The sequence below is a fragment of the Bos taurus genome, chromosome 5 (assembly GCF_002263795.3).
Source record: "Bos taurus isolate L1 Dominette 01449 registration number 42190680 breed Hereford chromosome 5, ARS-UCD2.0, whole genome shotgun sequence".
NCBI lineage: Eukaryota > Metazoa > Chordata > Mammalia > Artiodactyla > Bovidae > Bos > Bos taurus.
This window is the reverse complement of record NC_037332.1, coordinates 26,380,044-26,390,661: the sequence shown is the minus strand read 5'-3', so window position 1 is coordinate 26,390,661 and position 10,618 is coordinate 26,380,044. Positions and strand designations below refer to the sequence as shown.

General features: G+C 43.1%; 1 non-coding gene and 1 pseudogene across 1 annotated transcript; one reads left to right on the top strand and one right to left on the bottom strand.

Annotated features, from left to right (window-relative positions):
- Positions 1-266: 266 nt before the first annotated feature.
- LOC112446860 (small nucleolar RNA SNORA67) lies at positions 267-410 on the bottom strand. The gene has a single exon (XR_003034946.1). It is a non-coding gene; the product is annotated as a small nucleolar RNA SNORA67 (small nucleolar RNA).
- Positions 411-6,520: 6,110 nt separating this feature from the next.
- Positions 6,521-8,656, top strand: LOC132345253 (large ribosomal subunit protein eL19-like; annotated as a pseudogene).
- The last annotated feature ends 1,962 nt before the right edge of the window (positions 8,657-10,618 follow it).

Sequence of the window (10,618 nt, the reverse complement as noted above, 5' to 3'; positions counted from 1 at the left end):
CACACTGCTAAGAAACAGATGATGGCAGAGTGACAGTGTGTGACTTCTTTTGCCAACAACCATTTAGGTGAGACATCTTGGAGTTAGATCTTTGAACCTCAATCCTTGAGTCAACAGGGGCTACAGCTCTGGCCAATTTCTTGTCTGCAACCTCATGAGAAATCCTGAGCCAAAAGCAACTAGCCAAGCCAGTTCTGAATTCCTGATCCACAGAAACTGAGATAATAAATATTTGTTGTTGTTTTTTTTTTTTTCTTTTTTTCCATACATGTAGGCAGCCAAAGGCAGGCAAAGGAAATAAACACCCCCTTTTCCTCAGAAGCCTGAGGCGTGCCAGATTTTATTCCAAGTTGCTACTTTCCTGAAGAGGGGCACTAGTAGGCCCCTTGGAAGAGGGAATCAACTTGGATAATATTTGTTGTTTTAAGCCAGTAAGTCTGGGGTAATTTGTTACACAATTGTAAATAGATTATTGAGATGAGAGGAGTAATCTGAGGTAAAGTTGGAGAGGTAGATAGAGACAAGATCTTGTAAAAACTTACCAGGCATTTTGACGACTTCAGATTTGATTCCAAGTCTAATGGTAAGCCACTGGTGGTTTTATTCAGAAGAATATGAATCACAATTTCAGAACAGTGATTACAAATCCCAAAGAATACAAATCACAATACCAATTTCACTTTCAGTAATCGTTTCACTATGGAGTGGTCAAGAATGAAGGCAGGGAGACCGTTAGGAGGTCATTTGGTAGTACAAGTAAGAGAGGGTGGTGACTGAGACGAGGGTGGTGACAGTGGATATGGATGTATAGAGTGAAGGAAGTAGAGGAATCAAAGATGAGCCTAACTTCCCTGGCAGTCCAGTGGTTAAGACTCCACACTCTCAGTGCAGGGGGCACGGGTTTGATGCCTGGATGGGGAGCTAAAATCCCACATGCAGTGCAGTGCAGCCAAAAAAAATATTTAAAAATAAAATTAGCCTACAGTTTTGTTTTTTTTTTTGTCTGAATAGTTGAAATGATGATAACTGCAAAAAGGGATATATTGGGAGAGGTGATGAATGAAATCAAGAACTGAAGGAGTGTATAAGCATAACGTATTTGAGAAACTGCAAATAGGTCAGTATGGTTGGAGTTTATGGTGATTGGATAGGAAGAGAGAATGATGAGAAAGTAGACTGAAAAGACAGGCATGAAAGAAAGGCCCTCTCTATCACCATAAAATGTCTGGTCCTTATCCAGTTAGTCACTGGGAGTCACTAAAAGATGTTTAAGTAAGAGAATGATTGATCAAATCTACACGTTAGAGAACAGCCATATAGAGTTTGGATTGAAGATGAGAGATAACGGAAAGCAGCAGACATTACGAGTAACTTTCTGATTTTTAGGAGGCAGCATAGTACAGCAGAAAGAACACAAATGACTTTGGAATCAGAGGGACTCAAGTTCAAATCTTGGCATAGCAAGTTACCATCTACTACGGCTTGAACTGTGTCCCCCTCCAAATTCATATGTCAAAGTCCTAACCCCCAGTATCTCACAGGTGCCCTTTTTGGTCAATAGAGTTATTGTAGATGTAATTAGTTAAGATAAGCTCATACTGGAGTAACGCAGACTCCTAATTCAATATGACTGGTGTCCTTATAAAAAAAGGGGAAATTTGGTTACAGACATGCCACCTAAATATGAAAGCATAGATCTACAGGTCAAAGAATGCCAAAAATTACCAGCAAACCACTAGAAGAGAGGGGAGAGGCATGGAACAGACTCTGCCTCATAGTCCTCGGAAGGAACTGACTCTGCCAACACCCGGATCTTAGACTTCTAGCCTTCAGAACGTGAGAGAATACATTTCTGTCATGCCACTCAGTTTAAGGTATTTTGTTATGGCAGCCCTAGTAAACTAATACACCATCTGTGTGACTTAGGCAAATTATTTTATTTTGCTAATCTCCAGTATCCTAATCTGTAAAATGGAGGCAATTGTATCTACCTGATAAAATGGTCACAGAGATGAAATGATATGGGATTTGTAGAACATCTGGCACTGCATAAATACTATTTTACATTTGTGAGACACTAATGCTATCCGCTGGCAATGCAGGAGACCTTGGTTTGATTCCTGGGAAGGTCCCCTGAAGAAGGAATAGGCTACTCACTTTAGTATTCTTGGGCTTCCCTGGTGGCTCAGATGGTAAAGAATCTGCCTGCAATGCAGGAGACCTGGGTTCAATCACTGGGCTGGAAAGATCCCCTGGAGAAGGGCATGACAACCCATTCCAGTACTCTTGCCTGGAGAATCCCCATGGACAGAGGTGCCTGGCAGGCTACAGTCCACAGAGTCACAAAGAGTTGGACACGATTGAGCAGCTAAGATTTCTTTCAATGCTACCCATTGGGCATCCCTGGTGGCTCAGTGGTAAAGAATCCGCCTGTAGTGCAAGAGACACGGAGACACAAGTTTTATCCCTGGATGGGGAAGATCCCCTGGAGAAAGAAATAGCAACCCACTCCTATCATCACCTGGGAAAACCCATGGACAGAGAAGTCTGGTGGGCTACAGTTCTTGGGGTTGCAAAGAGTTGGACATGACTGAGCGACTGAACAACAACAATGCTATCTAAGGAAAATGGGACATTTCTGGACATTTTGGGAAAGACTGACTACAACTATAAGAGTCATGTGCAATACAACCTAAGAGGAACAGGTTGGAGAAAATGATCTCAGAATCCCTATTTCCTGTTGGACTCCTTAGAAAGGAGTCCTGGGATTGTCTTGCATTCTGTGAAAATGTAGCTTCTTTGGGGACAGAACACTAGTACAAGAACCAAAAACACCTTCAAAGGCAGGAAGGTTGAGGTTAACTAACATCCTATGCTGTGGTAATGTTGGGAAGGAAAGAAGCGAACAAAGCTGGAGAAGAATGGGCCAGATGCCTTAAGCCTCCAGGTTTCCCAGCTCACTTCCTTAGGTAAAAGATTTAGGCTGGGGGTTGTCCTCTTCTCAGCTCCATAAGGGAAACCTAACAGAGGCCTCACCAGTCTCTGGAACGCCTAGTCCTTTCAAGCAGGGAGTCTCTTGCCAAAGCAAACAATCCCAGCTCTACGATTGTGCTCTGGCTGGGGTAGGGGAGAACAAAGATCCCTTTCTTTGCTTCCCCAACTCCTTGGCTCCAGCCAAAGGCACTGTTTACACAGTCTTCCCTGGTGAAGAATTTGTTCCGTTTCTCTCTAGGTTACAGTTGGAAAAGATTGACTCCCTCCTTGCCTGATCCTTTTCCCTAGACCCCTGGACAAGAAAGGTGTCCGATACCTGAAGCCTTCCACCCTCAGAAAAGATGTCAGGCCACAGGAGTAACTCCAGACCCTTTGGTGACGTGACAGAGAACCTTATAGTTTTGGTGGCAGAAAGCCTGTCTGGCTGGGAAAGGGAGGCTGGCTGGAGCAATCAAGAGCCTAACTTGTCTCCATTCCAATTCTGTTTATCCTCTCTCTCTCACTCCCCAGGGATTCCTAGGCTTTCCCAGGTCCATATCTAGGAGTGAATCAAATAGACAAAATCCAGGGCAGACTTGGGTTCTTTCTTTAAAAGGATATTAAGGTGGGTAGGATGAAAACAATGTTTTTTTAGCAGGAAAAGTTTTCTGTGGTCTTTAGTTTACTAACTCCAGCAGCACATATGTTTCCCTCCAGCTCCCAAAACAAAAGCAAGAAGGAGAAAAGGAAGCCCCAGAGTGGTGGAGTCTAATTTTAGCCCTGGCAGAGAGTCCTAGTGTTAAATTACTCCTGGTAAATTGGTAACTAAGAAACAGAAGAGATAAAGACAATTTACAAGATCTAGGTCTCCAGCAAGATTTTTTTTTTTTTTTTTTAATTTGGCTGTCCTGGGTTTTAGGTGTGGTACGAAGGATCTTTGATCTTTAGTTACAGCAATGTAAACTCCTAGTCTTGGAAAGTGGGATCTAATTCCCTGATCAGGGATCAAACCCAGGTCCCCTGCATTGGGGATGCAGAGTTATACCCACTGGACCACCAGGGAAATTTCCTCCAGCAAGAATTTTAAAATCTAATTTCATTTATTTCTATGTCATCTCTAGGAGGCACATCTCAAGAAAATGTGCCTCTCATTTCACAAAAGGGAAGGAATTGAAGCACAAGAAGAATTAACCAAAAGTGACTTGAACCCAGGATTGTGGGACTTTCAATCTGGTCAAGTCCATAGGCTAAGCTGTTTTTGAAAAATTTATGAGTTTTTGCATTGTACAGATTTTACCTGAGCTAAATCCCCACTGACTATCCTCCTGTTGTTAAGGGAGTTATGGGCTAGGTGTTTGTTACCCTTTGCAGCTATGTTTTGGAAACGTAAAAGTCCTTGCTTCAGATAGTGGAAGAAGTGGATTGAAAAGCCTTAGGGGTGCAATGGGGATGGAAATCTGTTAGGCATAGATATCATTCCACAACGTACACATAAACACCACCCCCTCAACTACCCTCCCCAGTAAGATCTACAGAATTGGTTTCTCTAAAAGCAGCAACACAGTTCCTAGAAGGTTCTAATCCACAATAGTTAAAAAAATATCTATCTTGGGGCAAGAGCTGAGCCAACCAGCTAAACTGAGCCTACCCAGAAGGCCAGGAAATTACCAGCAGTGGATAAAATGAACACAAGGGTAAGCAAATGCTAACTATCTGCAAGGTAACCACAGAGACGATAACTGTAAGAAAAACAGATCAGTCTCCTTCACTGAGAAATCTAAAAAACTGTCCAGATTCATCTTTCCCTCTCCTTCAATGATATCCTGGCCCCCACACCTTGTGGTGTGGCATAATGCAAGGAGCTCTGGTCATGGGTTTCTGTTCTGTTCTATGTTTCCACCTGGGTGACCTCTAGAACAAAGTCATGATTCTTGAATCTGAGTCTTAGTTTTCTCACTTGTTAAAACCAGAAAAAAATGGCTTTTTTTTTCTGGAGTGGGGTGCCATTGCCTTCTCCGCTTAGTTCCCTGACCAGGGATCAAATCTGTGCCCCAGTTGACCAGATTGAAAGTCCCACAATCCTGGGTTCAAGTCACTTTTGGTTAATTCTTCTCGTGCTTCAATTCCTTCCCTTTTGTGTTTTTACCTCACACAAATGAAATAGCTATAGTAAAAATAGCTACAGGCATACAATTTTTGCTTATATGTCATTCCTGGAGTTCCTTAGTGGTCCAGTGATTAAGACTTCATGCTTCCTCTGAAGGGGGCACAGATTTGATCCCTGGTCAGGGAACTAAGCGGAGAAGGCAATGGCACCCCACTCCAGTACTCTTGCCTGGAAAATCCTATGGATGGAGGAGCCTGGAAGGCTGCAGTCCATGGGGTCACTGAGGATCGGACATGACTGAGCGACTTCACTTTCACTTTTCACTTTCATGCATTGGAGAAGGAAATGGCAACCCACTCCAGTGTTCTTGCCTGGAGAATCCCAGGGACGGGGCATCCTGGTGGGCTGTCTATGGGGTCGCACAGAGTCTGACACGACTGAAGTGACTCAGCAGCAGCAGCAGGGAACTAAGATCCTGCATGCCACATGGTCTTGCCAAAAAATAAATAAATAGGCAAATAAGTAAGTAAATAAAATTAAAAGATTTTTTCTTGTTTTGCCTTCTTGAGCTAGGTTAGAGTCAATGAAGTTAGGAGGCAGACGTCAGATAAGTCAACCTTAGAATTCCTTTCAACACAAGATTCGGATGAAACTTCACTCCTTTTGCAGACTGGAAAACTGCACTTGTGTTCCCTTTGTATTGCTACATAACAAACTATATAAACTCAGTGGTTTAAAACAAATTCCAGTTATTATCTTACTTTCTGTAGATCATAAAATCCAGGCAGGTTTGATTACATTTCCTGTTCGTGTGTGCTCAGTCATGTCTGACTCTTTGCAACCTCACAGACTGTAGTCCACCAGGCTCCTCTGTCCATGGAATTTTCCAAGCAACAACACTGGAGCAAGTTGCCATTTCCTCCTCCAGGGGATCTTCCCAACCCAGGGATTGAATCTGCGTCTCTTGTGTCTCCTGCATTGGCAGGCGGGTTCTTTATCACTGTGCCACCTGGGAAGTCCATGTTTCCTGTTTAGTGTCTCACAAATCCCAAGTCAAGGAAGATGTTGACTGAGTTGGGCTCTTATCTAGAGGTTGTAGGAAGAATCCACTTCCCAGGCTTATTTAGGCTGTTGGCAGAATTCAGTTCCTTGCAGTTGTTGGACTGAGGTCCCATTTTCTTGCTGGCTGTTGGTTAAGGGGTCAATTTCAGATATAAGAAGCCACTTACATATGGTGCCCTCCAACTTCAAATCCAATAATAACAGTGTATCGAATCCTTTCTTCAAATCTGATTTCTCTTTCTGCCACTAGTCTGAGAAAGCTCATTGTTTTTAAGGGCCACTTGATTAGTTCAGGCCCATGCAGGTAACCTCCCTATCTGAGTCAGCTGTGCCATATATAACATTACAATAGCTTTCCTTTCACCTCTGTGGCCGCAGCCATGAGTATGCTCAGGCTTCAGAAGAGGCTTGCCTCCAGTGTCTTCTGCTGTGGCAAAAAGAAGGTCTGTTTGGACCCCAATGAGACTAACAAAATCGCCAATGCCAACTCCCGCCAGCAGATCCAGAAGCTGATCAAAGATGGGCTGATCATCCGGAAGCCTGTGACTATCCATTCACGGGCTTGATGCTGGAAAAACACCTTGGCTTGCCGGAAAGGCAGGCATATGGGCATAGGTAAGCGAAAGGGTACTGCCAACACTTGAATGCCCGAGAAGGTAACCTGTATGAAGAGGATGAGAATTCTGCACCGGCTGCTCAGACAATACCGTGAATCTAAGAAGATTGACTACCACATGTATCACAGCCTGTACCTGAAGGTGAAGGGTAACGTGTTCAAAAACAAACGGAATCTCATGGAACATATCCACAAGCTGAAGGCGACAAGGCTCGCAAGAAGTCTCTGGTGGAACAGGCTGAGGCCTGCAGGTCTAAGACCAAGGAAACCCGCAAGCGTGGTGAAGAGCGGCTTCAGGCCAAGGAGGAGGAAATCATTAAGACTCTGTCCAAGGAGGAAGAGACCAAGAAATAAAATTCCCCGCCTCTTCTCTGTACATAGTGGCTTTGGCAACTGCATAGATCACTCATTCAATAAAAAACAAGCCTACCTCTCTGCTTCCAAAGTCTCTGGCTGCCTGCTGGGTCTTCACTGTGTACTGGACCAGAACTGAGGATGGGGATACAGGCCCTTCTCTGGGTTCCTGCTTTGTTGCTTCCTTGGCTCTTAGCCTCTGGTCAGGTTCATGCCCCCTCCATCCATGGAGTGTGGGGCCTACTTTGAAGGGAGGAGAGGAATGACTTCTATCCAACTTTCAGATACTGTGCTTCAAAACTGCCCTTTACAGCAGAGTATGAGTGGGATCTCAGACGCGGCCTCAGATGTTGGTTATTATTCAATTGGGAGTTGTCACATTATTTAAAAACAACAGAAAATAATATGCTTGCACTCCTCAACTGCACTGAGGTTCAAGGTTGCAGTCTGCTGCCTTAGAACTCCAGGCCAGTGGGGACTGAACCACCACCACTCCAGAAGGTATGATTGACCTGAACTGCTACCTGCTGCCCGAGCTGTCTTTAGACAGCCTTATTGAGACAGAACTGAAGCCATCATTTGGAGCATCCCTATTTTTATTTCTAAACCTATTTTTCTTTCCTGTCTTTATCAGTACTGTTTCCTGTTTTGTTTTTCAGTTTATAACCATCAAAAGTGGTCCAAAGAAAAAAAAAAATCTTTCTTGGCAAGAGTTGGAATAAAAGCACCTAACATACACACTTGTCACAGCCATTTTGAGCTGACTTTATACTCTTTTTGCAAATGAGAAGTAGGTTTTATCTTGCCTCTTATCTGGTAGTAATAACCAATAAATTTTTCAATAAAGTATCTGCTCTATGAGCCAAGTTAAAAAACAAACAAACAAACATTACCACAGGTGCAATAGCTAATCAAATTCACAGGTTCTGGGGATTATTTTTAGGGGGTCATTTAAGAAATTCTGCCTGCCACAGCACTTATTCAAAAGATGAAAGGAAGTTCTTTGGGGATGCGGGGGAGAAGGAAGTGGGAATAAACTCTCTCTAAGTAATATACTAACAGGAGAAGCCAAGCATTTGCGATGAGAGTCCTACCCATTATATCTTCTGCCACCTCTAGAGTGGCTACTTTGGTCACAATGTCCTATCACAGTGTCTTGAGGTAAATGGTCAATAATAGACATTTTAAGGAATGCTTGGGCACTAAAAAACTATTGCCATGCTTTAGTTTTTCCTCATCAAATGGTGTCAACACCAAGCCCTCCAAGAACTTGTCCTAAGAATATACGTTGGAAAGTGCAGCTTTTTAGATATGGCTCAACTAAGAGAGAATTTCACCGCTCAAAACTCGGAGGACCAGGATAACACCCCAGTACTCCTCTTACATGTTCTACTTCAGGATTCAAGGTGGATATTCATCCCTTCACCTCATTTCTCTTCAGTGAAGGTTAAGACACACAGGAGCCTCTATGTTCCTGTGTACCAACTTCGGCTAAACACCAGGGTTGTTCCTGAGCTGCTTTTTCATCCTGGTGACCTAAGAAGATCTCAAACTAATAAATCCATCCTGAAAGGCGGGCTGGAACAGGGTTTCTCATCATTAATATTTAGCATGTAGATGGTTTTCAAAGAACATCATTTTCTAATTAGGATGATACTTTTGCCTGGTACTGAAGAAACACAACTTGGGGAAACTGAAATCTAAGAAGAGGGGACCAACTATATGGGAAAAGAATATAAAAAAGAGTGGATATATGTATAACTGATTCACTTTACTGTACACCTGAAACTAACACAACATTGTGAAGCAACTATACTCCAATAAAAATTTAAAAAAAGAAAAAGAGGGAAACCAAGACTCGCTGCCTTCAGCATCCCTGGGGTTTTTTTCCTCCAGGTGCTTTATGGCCAGACTTGCCAACCACAAGAGGGAGAAACTGTGAAATGCCTGTAACAGGCTCTGAGTTTCATGGAGAATGAGAAAGAAAACTATAATCAATATACATTGATCTTTCAAGTCACCATCCTTTCCAAATACCCAAGGTCACCTTTGTGTACATGCACTTAATTCTTTGAATGAGAATTATTATCCCGATTTAATAGATGGGGAGAAACTGAGGTCCCAGAGTTATTTATTGTGATCTGACCACCATCACAGTGGCCCAGGGAGAAGAAAGATTACAATAACATCTAATTTCAAATCATGCAATCTTTTTGAAATTACAAGGACAAATAGATAGCTTTCATTGCATGTTATCAAAACTGGAAAGATCTTCAGAAAAGTTGCTCTTGGACCCTGTTTCTACTAAAACAAAGCACTCCTCCACCCCAAACTGTTGGCAACTTGGGTTGCCAATAGATACCTCTTGGGACCTGAAACTAAGAGGATCCTGGTTGCCTCGGCTCCTTCTGAAGAAATTTGCTTCCAAGCGTCTTGCAGCACCATCTCATCATTCACCTCAGAGAGAACAAGAACACGTGGGCCACCAGATGTGCTCTCTCCAAGCACCTGAGTTGTTAAGGAGTCAGTTTCAATCCCAAAGAAAGGGCCAAGGAGAGAAATAAAACACAGATGAGTCTGATCTGATGATTTGGTAACAGAACTGGCAAGAGAAGCCCTCACCAGAGGTTCAAACTTAAATGAACAAAACAGAGAGAGCACTTTGATCATCCCCAAATATGTGCATACCCGTACCTACTTATGGCTGGAGGAGCTATTCTTGTGAGGTCCGCCTAGAACCCCAAAGGGCAGTAGGGTATAGTTTTTTGGAATAGTATAGCAATCTAGAAGCAAATTGAGGATACGATCCCATTCAATCCTTGATGACAATAGCGAAAGGACAGGGTGAATAGTTCGAGGTGACCTGCTTCCTAAGCATCAGTTTATTGTGGGGTCAAGTATCTGCTCTAGGCTTTAATTACTGATTAAACCAAAAGAAAAACTGTTAAGATCATCAACATTATCATGAAAGGACTTTTATACCCAACTTCGAGCATATGTAAGATAAGTCTTACTTGAAGTTTAACTTTTTTCTTCAAAAAAGATTTAAGAAAAAATTCAGTTTAGCTGTGCTGGATCTTCGTTGCTTCGCTTGGGCTTTCTCTAGTTGCAGTGAGCAGGGCCAACTAGTTGCGGTGCTCAGGCTTCTCATGGCAATGGCTTCTCTTGTTGAGGAGCACAGGCTCCAGGCATGTGGACTCACTAGCTGTGGCACGTGGGCTCCATTGCTCTGCAACATGTGGAATCTCCCCCCAGACCAGGGATGGAACCCATGTCCCCTGCGGTGGCAGATAAATTCTTAGCCACTGCGCCATCCACTTCTAAAGTTTAGCCCTTTAAAAATTTTATTTTTGGTTTATTTTTGGTTAATTTTATTTTGGTTTAAATTATTTTGGGTCTTTATTGCTGCATGTGGGCTTTCTCTAGTGTGGCGAGCGGGGGCTTCTAATTGCAGTGGCTTCTCTTGTTGAGGAGCACAGGCTCTAGGCATCTGGGCTCACTAGTTG